The sequence below is a fragment of the Falco biarmicus genome, chromosome 10 (assembly GCF_023638135.1).
Source record: "Falco biarmicus isolate bFalBia1 chromosome 10, bFalBia1.pri, whole genome shotgun sequence".
NCBI classification, from domain to species: Eukaryota; Metazoa; Chordata; class Aves; order Falconiformes; family Falconidae; genus Falco; species Falco biarmicus.
The window spans coordinates 12,396,939-12,411,814 of record NC_079297.1 but is presented as its reverse complement, the minus strand read 5'-3'; the positions used below and the strand labels follow the sequence as shown (position 1 = coordinate 12,411,814).

The window sequence follows — 14,876 nt, the reverse complement described above, 5'->3', positions numbered from 1 at the left end:
TCCATACTTATTCTCCTAAAAACCACTTAGTTCATTCTTTCGGCTTGGAAAAAATAGAATGTTTGGGAGAGCACCCAAGAGACCGACCACAAACCTGCACTTGCCATCAATAGCCTGTTAGTTAAACCAGATATTGATGACGGTGTTTGGCATTTGTGGCAGGTCACTGACCTGTCAGGGCCCTGGGCCATGACTAGTAACACCACAGACTGAAATCCAGCCTTTGACTCTCCAGTTTCCACCCCAAAATGTCCCCCCTGGCAACATCTCCTCCCTCGGGACAGGAGCATAGCCTCTCTGCAGGAGCCGACCGGCAGCCAGCGGAGTCACTGATTCACGCTGGGACAATGAACTGGGGGAACTGGGAACACAGCCTGGAAAGAAACTGCCCAGCTGCAACACATGCTGAAGTAGAAGCTTGCCTTCATACCAGTGCACACTGATAGCAATCCTTTCTGGTTTTCCCAGAGGACCAAAACCTGCCTCCATAACTAAGAAAACAGACTGGACTACTGGTCAAATCCAAGAGAAAGCCTTATTTTGCCCTTCTAGCCCCTGTAAGTGTACTTCAGTGGGATTTCCTACTGAGCTGTTCTCAGTAGCGCATGCAAACTGCTGATGCTTTCTGCTGCTCCCCGCAAGCACTGCACGTCGAGGGGAAGTGACCCAGAAGAGCGCTCGGCCAGGACGCCACGCGGGAGACTGTGACAGTGGGATCGGCTGACATTCACACAGCCATGCTGCGTGAAATCCTGTGGAAAAGCTGACGGATTACTTTGAACACTGGCTCCCAGAACTCTTACATATTCAATGCCAAAAGATAAAAAAAATTAAAAAAAAAAAAAAAGAATAAAGATTAACCGAGTGTATTCCCTGCAGTGTCCAGGGAAACTCTGTATTTTACCCAGTTCAGAATCCAGTTAAGTTTTCTCATGGAGCACCTATTCCTCAGCTACAAAGTGGCCTCAAAACAGTTAACAGTGGGCCATTCCAGTCACCCATGCTTACTCTCCCAAGTCTCTTGGATTCGTAAGGTATTCACAGACAATTATTTACATCTCTTCTTAAGCTATTTCCTAGATGGGATTCATACAAGCATTTTAATCACTGGATATTTCTTTGGGGACTTTCTGTTTTACTGGGTGCCATTACACTGACCAGTCACAGATAAAACCACAGAGCTCAACTCTGCTGCAGGATAAATAGGTGTTTACCTTCATCCAAAGGCAGAACTCACAGTGGAAGACGCATCTCAACTATCACAATCGCATTAACATCACTAATTATTCATCAGACGCAGAAGTGAAGCTTGCTGACCCAGTCAAACAGCTCCCTTTTCCCCTCTCGATCCTCACTCTGTCCCTATCTCTGCAACACACGGCAGAACACCAGGGTGGTACAGCAGCTGTCACAACAGGGGCCCTGGGCTCACGTTTGCGGAATACATCCCAACCCAACTACACGCTTCAGCAGCTATCGCTTTCAAAATTCAATAGAAATTAATTTCTCAACAATGAGGGCAATTAAAAAGGTCTGCATACTATAAAGTAAGAATACCTGCTGACACACCAACATGTTTTTTCTGGCAATGCCAACCGAGCTGTAAACAAACCAAGCTGAAACTCAGTGATATTAAAAGGCAGGCATCACACTTTCATGCTCTGATTATGGGACTGTTAATATGGTTAATGAATCAGTTACTAGTTTAATACAGTATTAACTCCAACACAGCTTGTTGTACGGTAAGTTACACATAAATTCTGTCCTCTAATTAAAGGACTTAACGTGAAGCAAAAAAGAAAGCTTTCATTGTGTTTGTGGTAAAACGTTAGTGTTAAAACGTTCAAAACAATCAATGCAATCAGCAGTTCTGGAGCTTATCTGTAGTCTTGTTTTCACCATTCAATACCAATTGGTTCAACATCCAACCATGCTTGAAATATGAACAAAAAAATAAATAATGGTCATTAAAAAACCTGCTGATGACAGCAGACCAACTGTACTACCTGGGAAGCAGCAATTTCCTGAGAGTAAAGTCAGTTAAACTGGGGTTGTTAGAAATAAATCAGGAATACTGTAGTGGTCCACACTGGCTTCCTCCTCTTCATACAATGCATCCAGAAAAGCCACACAAGGTTATGCTTGCTTTGCCCAAATGCCAACACACATCCCCATGCAACCCAAACGCACACTGTAGATGGGAGAATTTATTGCCCTGCTGTGCTACAACCACAGAAAGCTATAAGAAGAGGTGGTGGATACTGGGTAAGAAAAAAAAAATATTAGACATGGCCTGTGCAAATGCAGGAATAAAATCCTTGAGGGAAGCCCATGCTGCCAGGAGGAAAGTGCAGTGCCTCCCAGGGAAAGGGGGCTTCCCACACCCTTTGCACTCATACTTGACTGCAACCCTCAAAACACATCTGCAACTCCCTCTCCTAACAGAAACAGCATGAAAAGCCTTCCCTTTAGCTAAATTTGATCAACATTAAAGTTACCTTTTCATACCTCCACAACCAAATTCACATAGGGCGCAAAAGAAAGGAAAAAGCAATTTTGTTGGAAGGGGGCTGGTGCACGCAGCCGCCTGGCACAGCTCCCAGGGGACCACCAGCACAGACCCCCTTGTGAAATACCTCTTGTAAAGTACTTGCGCCGATGTAAACTGGTCTAGTGGAACGTGTCCCTACCCATGGCAGGAGGGCTGGAACTAGATGACCTGTAAGGTCCCTGCCAACCCAAACCATTCTGCGACTATGAAATTCCTGCAATGTGGGTCTGTTTTTTTGGTGACAGAAATCCCTTGTGCCCTAATCACACGCACAAGTGAGAGTCCTACTTCAAATCAGCAGTTCCTGGGCCACTGTAACCATTCTGGGTAATGCACAGGTCATCAGGGTACCTATATTTAAATAAGGAGCACACAGCAATCTCCACAAAGGCAATATATTTTTCCTTCCTTGAACACCCCCCCCCCCCCCCAAACTCCTAAGCGTTCACCCTGAACATCTTCTGGTTTTGACATATCTTCTCAGTAGCTGCCTCGGACCCCTGAAGAAAGCTTCCACCGTAATACAACAAAAATAGAAGAAGCATGACAAAGTGTCTTTCCTTATCCCAACAGCTGGCTTTAACTAATTTTCAGTTATTGAACAAGCTAGCACAGGTGTGGAACGTTTGTGGGAAACTTGGTGGCATGCAGATAAATGAAAATACCAGCTTCCTGCAGCTAACAATCACGCAGAATAGCGTATGCGCCGGCTGCCACCGCTACCGTCAAAACAGAAACCGCAGGGTGTCATCAGAATTCAGGTGGAGTACACACAGTGGCTTTCCTTTCCATAATCATTTTATTAAGCAGCTTTCAAGATACCTAAGCTGCCGCTTTAACAGCCTGCAGACGGAATTGTCTTTGGCCACACATTCCAGAGTTAAATCTAAAGCAACTGTATGTCAGATGGATGTTATCATTTGGGGGTGGGGGGGGGGGGCGGGATACAATCATGTTTAGCATTTTCTTCAAAACTAGAGTAAGGAAATCACATTGCCTTGGCTGAGCTCAAGGCAGGTTATTGGCATGGCTTGTCACATTTGACCCACAGTCTCGATGCCACCACAGCTCAGCTCTTCTCTTACCTCTTAGTGGAGCTAAACCACGAGTTGATGATGACATTACAGCAGAGGAAGAAATTCCAGTTGTCACAAGTGAGAAATTTTCAGAGCCAAAGATTACTCTGGGAAGCTTCATAAAGTATGGGGCTTAAAATTCATAAACGTTTTTGTAAACAGTTCTTCAAGTCATGTAAGAAAGCAGACCTCTGACATCTGACCTTGTTGCAAAGTGTCATAAACTCTGATGACGAGATTTAAATTGCAGCCTAGCTAGGACAAACCATCAGTCACCCAATGCAAAACAGAGTTTAGCAATTTCAGTCTCTCGTTTGGAAAACACAATACAGTGGTCCACAGAACTGTTTGGGATGTAACTTCATTTTCACATACGGAAGCAAAAGGATCTCTCTGAAACTAGGCTAAACAGCAAATGCAGATTTTTACTTGCCAAAAATGGGTACAATTAAAGAGGCAATCTTTTCTCAGAAGCCAACTTTAAATTTACACTTTCTTTAATTTGGTTAAGTTCAAAATTGAAGCAGATTTTTCCACTCACTAGAATCAACATGTGCTTCAAAATGTCTAATGAGGAGAAGTTCTGCATCAGGGACAGATGCTAGCTCTACATGCCAACTGGCCTGTGTTTGCTAGCCATTCGGCCCCAAGATCTGCTCACTCCTCTCCCCCCATCATTATCACAAAGGTACTCCCTGAGAGATATGATCCTTTATTCAGCAGGTCTTACTCTATAAACACACGCTTAAGAAATAATTAGGCTTGCAAGTCCTTATGCTCAAACTTGTGGCTTTTTTCAGTTTGAATGAAGCAACAATTTTCAGAACTCCTCTAGGAACTAGCTCCAGGATCTCTGGGAATGCTACAGACCTCAGTAAACAGGACTTTTTCCTAATAATTTATAAGAAAACTGGGAAATTTGAAGTAGTAAGGCCGATAGGAGTAACATAGTCCTCTGAATAATGAACTGATTGTCAGCTGACAGCAATCATTCTACTCTAGAGAAATTCTTTTACAGTTTAAATACCGTGACACCTCTCTGCCCACAGAAGCCATTCCACACCTGCTTCTCCTTCTCATTCCATTGATCACCCTTTTGTTTTGTTTTACTGAAATACAGTGACAACTAATGAAGTGCTAACACCGCAGCAAAGGATAGGGCAAGATCAAAAGTCTACCTCAATATTCCCTCACAGAAAAAGATCTCTTTAGGTGATCAAATTGTGTGAAAACTTGAGAACTTTGTATAAATTATGCCACTATGCATTGCCATTACAGGATCAGAGGGCAGCCCTGGGAGAAGATGCAGCTGCTGGTAAAATCACAGCATTGCTGTCAGAAGACCAAACACTGAACTGCATCGTTTCCATGTTTTCAATTGCAGAGGCTACAAATGAAGTGCCAATATATTATTTTTAACGTGATAAAACAAAAACATCTTCTCAAGTCAGAGAAACACTTTCATTTTTATTGAACACGGTAAATGCCATTTGTTCATGCAGCCAAAGAACAAGGCGCACAGGAGGTCTGGGGATCACACCCCAGCAAACGTATGAAATTCTGGGTCACCCCACTCAGTGTATTTTCCTCACCACTAACGAAACAAGCAGATCTGGCAATACCAGCACTAACAAAGCCTGGCTCCCCATGGTTAACTGGGAGCTTAGGCAAGAGCTTCCCGCAGTGGCAGCAGTCAGAAGGTTCTGCCTGCCGCCTAGATGCTCCAGGGTCAAATAAGGTGTAGGAAACGTTGCTGTTTTTTCCCTTTGGTAGAAGATTTTTCCCCATCTGCCCACCCATAATCCTTGTGGGAACTTTATTATCTGTGAAACTTCTACTTCTTGCCAGCAAAATCTGGAATGAGGGAGTGAAGCTGGCCAGCTGCTGAAAAATTTCTGGGAAGTCCATAAGGGAGAGAAGCAAGAGGCACTCAAGCTTTGCTTCCTTAGAACAGGCTGAAAAGCTCTTGACGTAATGCTGCCTACTCAGAATTGCCAGAACACAAAGAAAAAAAACCCTAAATTATTTATTTTACAGAATATTTATAGACTAGACAAAGAACGCGAGCTTTACAATAGTTTCTTTTTACGTTGAGTATTTACAGACCCCACCTCTGTATAAATTTAACAGAAGTTCCCTCCCACAAGACACACCTTTACCTAAAATACTTTAGCCTAGGCAACATGGCAGTAGGAGAGCTGAATCTATTTGACCTTTTATTTTTAATTAAAATTCCCCTTATTTCTACCATTCTTTCTTCTCAATGGGATACAGCCAAATCCATTTTTCTCTGCTTGTAATTTTCTAAGTCTGAATAAATGTCTCAAAAAAACATACAAGCTATTTTGGTTCTTGGGGCAGGGGTGGGACAAAAACAAATTGTTTACTTGACATTTCTAACGCCAAAAAAAATCCGAACAAACACCCACATAAAAACAACCTGAAGACTAGATGTGCCCACTTCATTTGCAATCACAAATGCTTAAATTGCACGCACAGCCCAGCCATATACACCTGGACATTTTTCACAAACTCAATTAAATGCTCCAGTGCTTTTCAATATTTTTCTGCTTGTCAATATAACGAGCTGCATGCATACAGAAACCTCTGCCTTTCAATCAGCCTTTTTATCTAGTCCCATTACTTTAGTGACAGTGTTGTGTTTTGCAACATAACAACGCGGTGCTACACAAACGGCCGTGATGAGCCACACCATGCATTTCAGTGTTCTAAGGTATTAAGGCTGGGTTTAGACTGGACTCTTACAGGTCCTCCCCCAGTCTCTAATGGGGGGAAGCCCTCTTTGAGGGCTTTTAATCTGAAGACTTTCCCAAGAGGCTAATAATGTAACAAAATTATAAAATCTTGAACCCAAAATTTAGTGTAGACTGAACAACATGCCAGTATTTCTCCTTCCTTAACAGAACCAGTTCACTAACACCAAGGGAAATCCAACTTCAGGTCTCTGGTATCTCCCCCTCTACCTTTTTCTGTTAAAAGAAATAATCCTGAAAGGTCCCCTATGCATGTGTGTTTCTTTTTGTTTTTTTCTTATTTAATTTCTGAAGTATTAAGTACAATTTCTGCTATGGACCCCATCTTATGCTTCATTCAAATAAAACTGCTGGCACATTGCACAAAAGCTCCTTTTTCAGAAATGGGAGACCTAAAACGGAAAAGGAACTAGGTCTATACTATGAGATTATTAAGGAAACATTTGTCTTTAAACTACCTTAATTCCCAGTTCACTGCTGTACTGTAACACTAGGCTCATTGCTTTCTCTCTGCCTACAGCGCAATAGGTTGTGTGAGTACCAAGGGGACTAAAGTAAATTCTTTGTTATGTCTACACAAAGTAGTAAATGAAGCATGCAGCTCAAACCTCTCCTGCAGCGGCCAGATCCTCAGTGCTTTTCCTTTTGGAGTGGGAGATTTAATGCTATTTTCTTTCCTATATGCTTCATCTTTCAGCTTTAGCATAAAAAGGAAAGGAAAAAAAATTTGAAGGCTTCGTTTTGCACTAACTGCTCCCTTCAGATTCCAAGACATGTCTTGATGAAAGCTCGGCTGTGATGGAGCAAAATCAAAAGAAGAAGAAATTTCACCCCATGAGATGATACTTAAAAGGGGGGGGGAAGGCCTCAGAAAAAAAGTTCTTTATTTAGTAATTAGCCATAATCTTAGATAAGACAACAGATCAAACAATTCCTCTTAAAAGAGCTGCTGTAGGAAAGAAAGAGAGGCTTTCTGTGACGGTTTACAAATAATGCTAAAAAAAATTTAAAAGCGGAAACACTGGCAAACTTTCCTATTAAAATTAAAACAGATCATGCAGTTGCGTCTGCTCCATTCCAGGAGACAAAATGGCTCTGGGAGAACTCCAGAGGAAAAGAGCTGTGAATAAGAGTTCCCCCTTCCTCCCCAAATGCAGAGCTCCAGGAGGTTTCCGTTTTACAAGGATTTCCAGGGATACTTACTGTGGGGCCACTTGTCCCTGCCAGACCTTGGGCTGGGGTGGGGGGACACAGCTGGGGAGCCCAGGCACAGGTCCCAGCGCACAACTCCTCACCTTCAGGTTCCCAGCACATTTCTCTGCCCTCTCCCGCTGCTGACTCTCGCCACCAGGTTCAGACAAGACTTCAAATCATAAATAATTAGGCATTCTACATTTTCCCTGTCATTGCAGCACCACAGGGAAAATAGTTTGGAAGAAATCTTTGTGTTCCTGACGCCTCCACTGCCTTAAGACCCGAGCCCACCTTATAAGTCTAATTTCCACAAGTGTCATCTACGAATTACCAGGATGGTGGGCTCCTGTGGACACCTGTGTCCATCAACTCTAAACAAACTTTGGAAAAGCAGCTGGATAAACTTGTTGGCCTGAATAAAGCTGTAAGAAAAACCAAACCGTAAACCTGCCATTCTCGTTTTAGCCACATTCGTCCTTGGACACGTCCACACTACATCTGAGTAACTTCCTAATCCCAAAATAGTCACACTGGATTCATGAACTAACACTTACGAACTTGCCAGATGCTTTACCTCAGATGACAAATTTTGTTTTATATACGTGATGAAGACTCAAATCAAAACCCAACTGTAAATATTTTAATGAGAGGCTTTTTGTCACATCGTGAAAAACTAATTAAAGGGCTCGTTAGATGTGAGAGTAAGCACTGTCTAAATAAAGCTGCTGTCACCTTGCCCTGTGCTTGTTATAAACCCCAGCTAGAGAACCCACCAGTGCTCCCAGCCCAGATGTGGCTCACTGCCCCTTGTGAAGGCTGGAAGGGTCTCCATGGGGTCTGCAAGGGCTGTGCTCTGGCAGTGAGGTTGCTCAGGCTGCTGGATCTGGGGCAGCACACCTTCCATCCAAGGCAAGCCAAACGCAGGCTCCGTGCAAGGCAGAAGGGCTGGCATTACAGGGATGAATCCAGCAAAAAACAGCTCAGTGCTGCCTTTCCCCTGCGACCAAAGTTAGCGGTGCTTTTGAGCCAGATTAATTGCAAATTGTTTCCTTTGCAGTCGTCTTGTGCTGTCATTTTATCTGCGTTACTCTCAGACATCTAAAAAACTTCAGACAAAGAAATAAACATACACTCACTTAGATGTCAGTTTGTTTCTTCTTAAAATAAACATTTCTGAAAAGGTACTTTCCCAGTCACAAAAACAAAAACATAAAACAAATCTACAGCTGTAATTTCTTTGTTGCTCTTTTTTTTTTAATATTTAATAATAGATTTTTAAATCCCAACTTCAAAAAGCCTACAAGGAAACCTATTATGTTTGCATTTAAGCACATGCTTGACCTCCTTTATAAACGTTTTGCCCCTTTCATGCAGGGTACTATTAAGTTTCCAGGGGTGATTGGGAGTTTAAGGCCAGGAGTCACTGCCTGACCTTCTGTGCATCTGTTCAGATTCATTTACCAGCCACTGCATCCTGGGTGCTCTTCTCGCATACAAAAGCCCGGTGATACTGAGCAAGCAGTGACCCAGGCCATGGATCAATCCATGCTCTAAAGAATCAAACCACAAGAGGCGAATTCTGGAACACTTTTCCTTCCGATTGGTCTTTACACATATTTTATACTTTGTAGATTTATTACATGACTAGGTTTCAGCTGTTATTTACATGCTTTTGCTGCTAGAATATTTTCATCAACACTGCTTGTCCTTCAGAGCAAATTAATTATCCATGAGTTAAAAACAGGGAAATACAATGCAAGTTATTAAGCAAGAACTCTTCTATCTGTATGGCTGAATGGAATTAGGAATCCTTGGTCTGCCACTTTCATCTAAGTCCTGAAGTACTCAAAAAAAAAAAAAAAAAATTATGAGCTAGACCATGGTGGGACCAAAGCAGCATCCATGTCATTCATTCACGGCACAGCACATCTCGGTAGATGCATGACGGGACTGTGGCAGTGACTGAATGTATAAGAGCTAAAACCACCAATACACATCCACACAGAATTTGCAATAAAATGGGCCCTGCACTCTGGCAATACATCTTCATACTTTGGCAAGGTGTGATCTTGCAGGTGGTTTTACTGAAAGCGGTGACACTAACCAGGACACGGGTTACCACATCAACTGTCTCGTGTTTTTTAATGGACTACGCCAAACTTGGAAGTTTGGATTTTCTAAGCTGAAAGGATTTACAGCAAAAACGATTTGGCTAGGTGGAGGTGCAACTATTTCTGGTGCCTCAGAGTATCTTACACATACATTAACAGGCACAGAACGTATTTCTGTTCCTAGTTCCATATTTGGGAAACAACGGTCAGTGTCTGTTTACAACAGTATTTTACATTATTTACAATCAATACAAATTCATTTAAATGTAAAGCTGTAGCACATCGCTGTTTGCCAGCTCTTCTCAGACAGGTTCAAATACTTAAAAGGCAAGACACTCTTTAAGGGAGCCGATACCACATGGATCTACCAAAGGCACGAAGAAATCAATACGTGAATGAAAGACTGATCCAAGTCCAGCCCAGAACAGAGGCTGGGTAGGAAAAGAGCCCTACTATGGAAAATAAGTTTTCCCCAAATATCATTGAAAGAATTAAGATCCTAACTTTTTTACCCCGTATTTTGGTGGTTGATGCAATTCAGCTTGATGCAGATGCATTTTAATTTCTCCCCAAAGTACAACTTTTATAAATCAAAATATTTTCTACAAACAGATTTCAGCTAGCATTTTGTTAATGGAAAACTACATATGGAAAAACATTATATTTATCTATTTGCATTTAATTTTAGTAACAACTTCATTTTGAATTGAGCATTTTCTGTCACCTTTCTTTTCTTCAAAGTGCCTGTTTCCCAGGAGAAGGTTAAGAAAAAAAGGAATTGTTCCACTCAAAAGTATTTGTGAGAATACAACTATTTCAGTCAGTGATAGACACAGGCATTAATGCAACAGATTTATGCATTAATTAAATACAGTTATTAGACTTTATACAGGAATAGGGTGACACATTCCTTGATGTGCTACAATGGTAGTCAGGAAAAAATAAAAATAAAATCTAGCCGACCCTTTTGACCCTAATATCCATGAATCCATCAACTTTATTTCACATTCACTTGACTTGCTAGCTTCACCCACGTTTACAGGGTAAGTAGCAAACTCTATGCATCAAGGTCTGCATCGCTTCAAGGTTAGACAACTCTCAGTCAATCAGTATACCTCCAACTGGTTACAGTTCAGCCAGAACAGCTGATGCTAGCGCCTGTCACGCTCCGTATTGACAACAGAAATTAAATCCTTACTCAAAACTCCCGATTTGCTTTCCTAGGAACTGAGCTTAAAGCTCTAACATAAAATATGCTTCACTGGTCTAGGAACAAAGAAATTCTCTGTCCTCTCCGTGTACCAACAGGGCCAGAGCTGGATGGCCCCAGCCTGTCTGGATGATGCACAGGGAGATATTTTCAGTCACAGGACCCAGAACCCATTCCAAGACACAGGACCAAATCAAAGCCGAGTAGGGCTCCCACCCTGATGAAATCACAAATGTTTTAAAGAAGATAGTTCTAAAATTAATGATCCTGGAAATATACAGCATAAAAGCCACACTTGCAGGCTCTTCTACTCTAATTTATGCAACACTTCAATATCAAGGCGCCACACAAGGTTAGGTAATTGCTATTCGTTAGGACTCAGCAGAGAGCTTGACGGCACCATCCAGCTGTGCACGTCCTACCCCAAACTGCTGCATGTTTTGGACTTTGTTGTTTAGTGCATTTTGCATCCAAGCTGCACATTTCTTCCAAGTTATGCACTAATAACATTATTGCTCTTTAATGGCATTTTTTATTATATAATTATGCCAGAAGCCTCACAGACATGGAAAATATATGTGCACTGGCATTTAATTGCTTTATCATCATGACTATAATCACAAATGAGGACCTTCGAGAACTGAAAGCCAACTGAGGCTTTTACTTATTCAGTTCTACCTGTCACCATAATAAACATTCCTTCGAAATCTCCCATGTACTCTGCTGTATTTTAAAGTACTACGTATCAGAGTCTCATTTATGTATTTTGAGTGGGTGGCTGCTTTTATACAAAACTGTTTCCATTTCTCAGGGTGCAATACACTGTGAGATGGGATGAACAAATGCAAATTAAGTATTTCCACACAACTCCTTACACGCTTCGAGGCAAGCTGGCCACCCCATGCTCAGGGTGCCAGTGGAATTGCGTTATGTGGGTACCTTCCCAGCCGCAGGTGAGCCTGCCCAGGGAACGCCCCGGGAGCGGGCTGGAGCCAGCCTGGGCTCATCCAGCTGCTCATGCCCAGCTTGGCAGGCAGTCCTCTATCTTCTCCTCATGCTTGGACATCCATCCTGCTGTGACTGGGGGCAGGAGGAACAAGCCCATGCATGTTCATGACACAGATGATACTACTACTTCAGTAAAAATACTGTATGCAGAGCCCCTGAAAGACCAGATCCAATCTTACAAAAAACCCCAAAAACATACACACAAAAAAAACCCCAAAAACCAAACCTCCCTCCCCAAAAAAAACCAAACCAAACACGCACAACACACACACAAAAAACCAAAAACCCCATAAAAAAAAAAAAAAACAAAAAAAAAACCAAAAAAACACACCACAAAAAATGCCACCACCCACAACAAAAAAGGGGACATTTCCACAGTAAAAACAAAGCCTCTCAAAAAAACAAAACCCCTTCACACTAATGCACTGAAACAGGGAGGATTATTTTATATTAAGTATGGCTTGCTTAAATAGTAGAAAAACTACTTAAGTTCAAGACCTGTAATTTTAAAGAGCTCAATGCTTGGAGTTAGATCCTATTTTACAGAGCTGTAATTGATTATCAACTTTTCCTAGGTGAAAAAACTGGGAGAACTCTTTTCAAGGCTATTTGAAGGTAAAAATTATTTTGCATGAAAGCAACAATTAATTAGCACTCAGCAAGGTTCCCTCTACTCTATGCTGTGAAGTAAAAGCAGGTCACTCTGCAGCCCCTCACACCTGTTACAGGTCACAGAGCCTTACCTGAACACAGTAGCTTATTTGCTGTTTCAGCACCTCAAGGTTAAAGCTTATTTTCCTTCCAAAAACAACAGCAAGTAATTTTTGCTTTTCAAGTATGACTGTACCAAGGGATGGAATCGGAGACGCTTCTATTTGAGAGCTGAAAGAATTCAATCACTGCTACAAAATTCATACATTTTTAAAAACTATCCATTTGTACTAAGTTACCCAGCAATGCTCCAGATCCCAAGGCTGGTGCAATCGGCACCGCTTTCTTTAGGCTGCAAAGCCTGCTTGTTCCTCTCCATGTGCTTTTTTCTAGAAGGACACCTTTAACAGAAGGGCCACCACATTCACCCTTCTTTAAACTTGCTTAAAGAAGGTGAATTCTTCTCCGTCTTTACTGACTGAGACAGGGGGCAATCTCCATTTGATTAGTTAAGACGGCTGGCTGGCAGATTTAAATTATTTGTGTATCAGTATTGATGCTGCTCCACATTTAGTGTAAATGTAATTATCATTAGGGCAACTCAGAGCTATCAAACGAAAGTACTTTGAGGAATGTCAATGTTTAAGTAGAAATAATTGCATGCACACACACAGGTGGACTCAGAATAAATTCTTGGGCTCCTTCCACCCTCTCTTCCCCATCCAATTTCTCCTCCGTGTATCTCTGCTCTCATTTTCTCATACTACTTACAGCAAAAGCTAGCTGGGAAGACCAATCAAATCCACGTAAGCCAAGCTTTGAAGCTCACCCACTGCCCTCCCTGGAGCTGCAATAGCTCTCATGAGGTTAACCCTGTGCTCTGCTAAAGCGTCAGGAAAGGCTCCAGTCCCGTTCCCATCAACAGCCAAGAACCTTGGCTTTGTACCTGGAAAGAATGGTCTAGCTCATCTCCCCTCTCCCCACGCTGTAACTACTTTGCACAGGTCTCATAAGGCTGCTGGGCCAAAGCCTTGGAAGGGTCTTCATGAGAAACATGGAGCGCAAGGAAACGTCCAGGAAGAAAGCAGGAGAGACATGGGAGAACTTGAACTTTTGTGATGCTGGTCTTCAAGGAAGATTTCGTGACAGGGCTGCTCAATGGTCATAGCTGGCTGAGTCAATAGCAAAATGAAGATCCATCGGCTAGGACATCAGGCTGTGATATGCAAAACAATAAAGTGTAGGATGCTAGTCTACAAGACGTTTCCTATGGGGTTCTGTGCAAGCCTTGTTTAAGACTCGTCTTGCTTAACCTGAGCTTAACAGTCTAAACCAGTCTCCACCACCACCATGTTCAAAATGAGCATTTGGTCCTCCTTACCAGGAGAGGACAAACAACGTTCAGCACGTTTCTCCCTCTCCCTGCTGACCAAAGCAGGGGCTCATAAAGCTACCACTGGCTCCACGCCTAACTTCCCATGCTAATGCCGGAGGGGATAAATCCCTCAGCCAGGAAAACAGGGGCAAGAGCAGCGCCTACTACCCAGCAGTGCTGGGTGGCCCAGTGACCCATGATGGATGGTCTGGGGAGCCTGCAGATGGACCACTGGGAGCGCTTACTGGGCCAGGTCTCCACGGAACACAGAGGTACTGCCAAGCTGTCTCCTGAAGATGCAATTCCTTCCGAAAAAACAGACCTGCAAAGAGTCAAAGTAGAGCCCCCAAGCCAGATTCCCCCTACTCTACTAACCTGGGTGAAAAAAACCAAACCAATCCAAAACTGACTGAGCTTCCTCGGCCTACCACTGTACTCAGGGAAATGACTGCAAGCTGCAAACAGAAGACTACTTCCAGCTACAAAGAAAAAAATTACCCCTAAAAGCAAGGATTTAATAAAGCCACTAGAGCTTTTTTCATTGCACTATTAGTTAAGATTTTTGAATACATAAATGAGAATTATTTGACTGACAGCCTTTTTATCAATAGTATAATCATCTTTCTATTGTTGGAATAAGTCATTTATTTCAACAGTAGAAACATTTATTTCTAATCTGCAAAAGTAACCCTTGGTAGTATAAACAAATTTAAAGAGAAAGGCGATTTCTTATCCACAGAAAGCAGCAACAACACTAGCTAAGGACAATGGTCTGCACTTTTATTAATGCAAACAGTAACCTTCTATTTCTACACTTGAATTTCTAGCCTCAGAACAATATTAATGTCTACAACAGAACTAAATTTATGGTAATCTAGTTTTATCATACATTATTTAAGTATCAGGACATTTATCTATTAATCTAT

At 42.2% G+C, this 14,876-nt stretch overlaps 1 protein-coding gene across 2 annotated transcripts in view; it reads right to left on the bottom strand.

The window, feature by feature from the left end:
- CDH4 (cadherin 4) overlaps positions 1–14,876 on the bottom strand; it is a 463,214-nt gene that overhangs the window by 394,101 nt on the left and 54,237 nt on the right. The gene's annotated exons all lie outside the window — the stretch shown is intronic.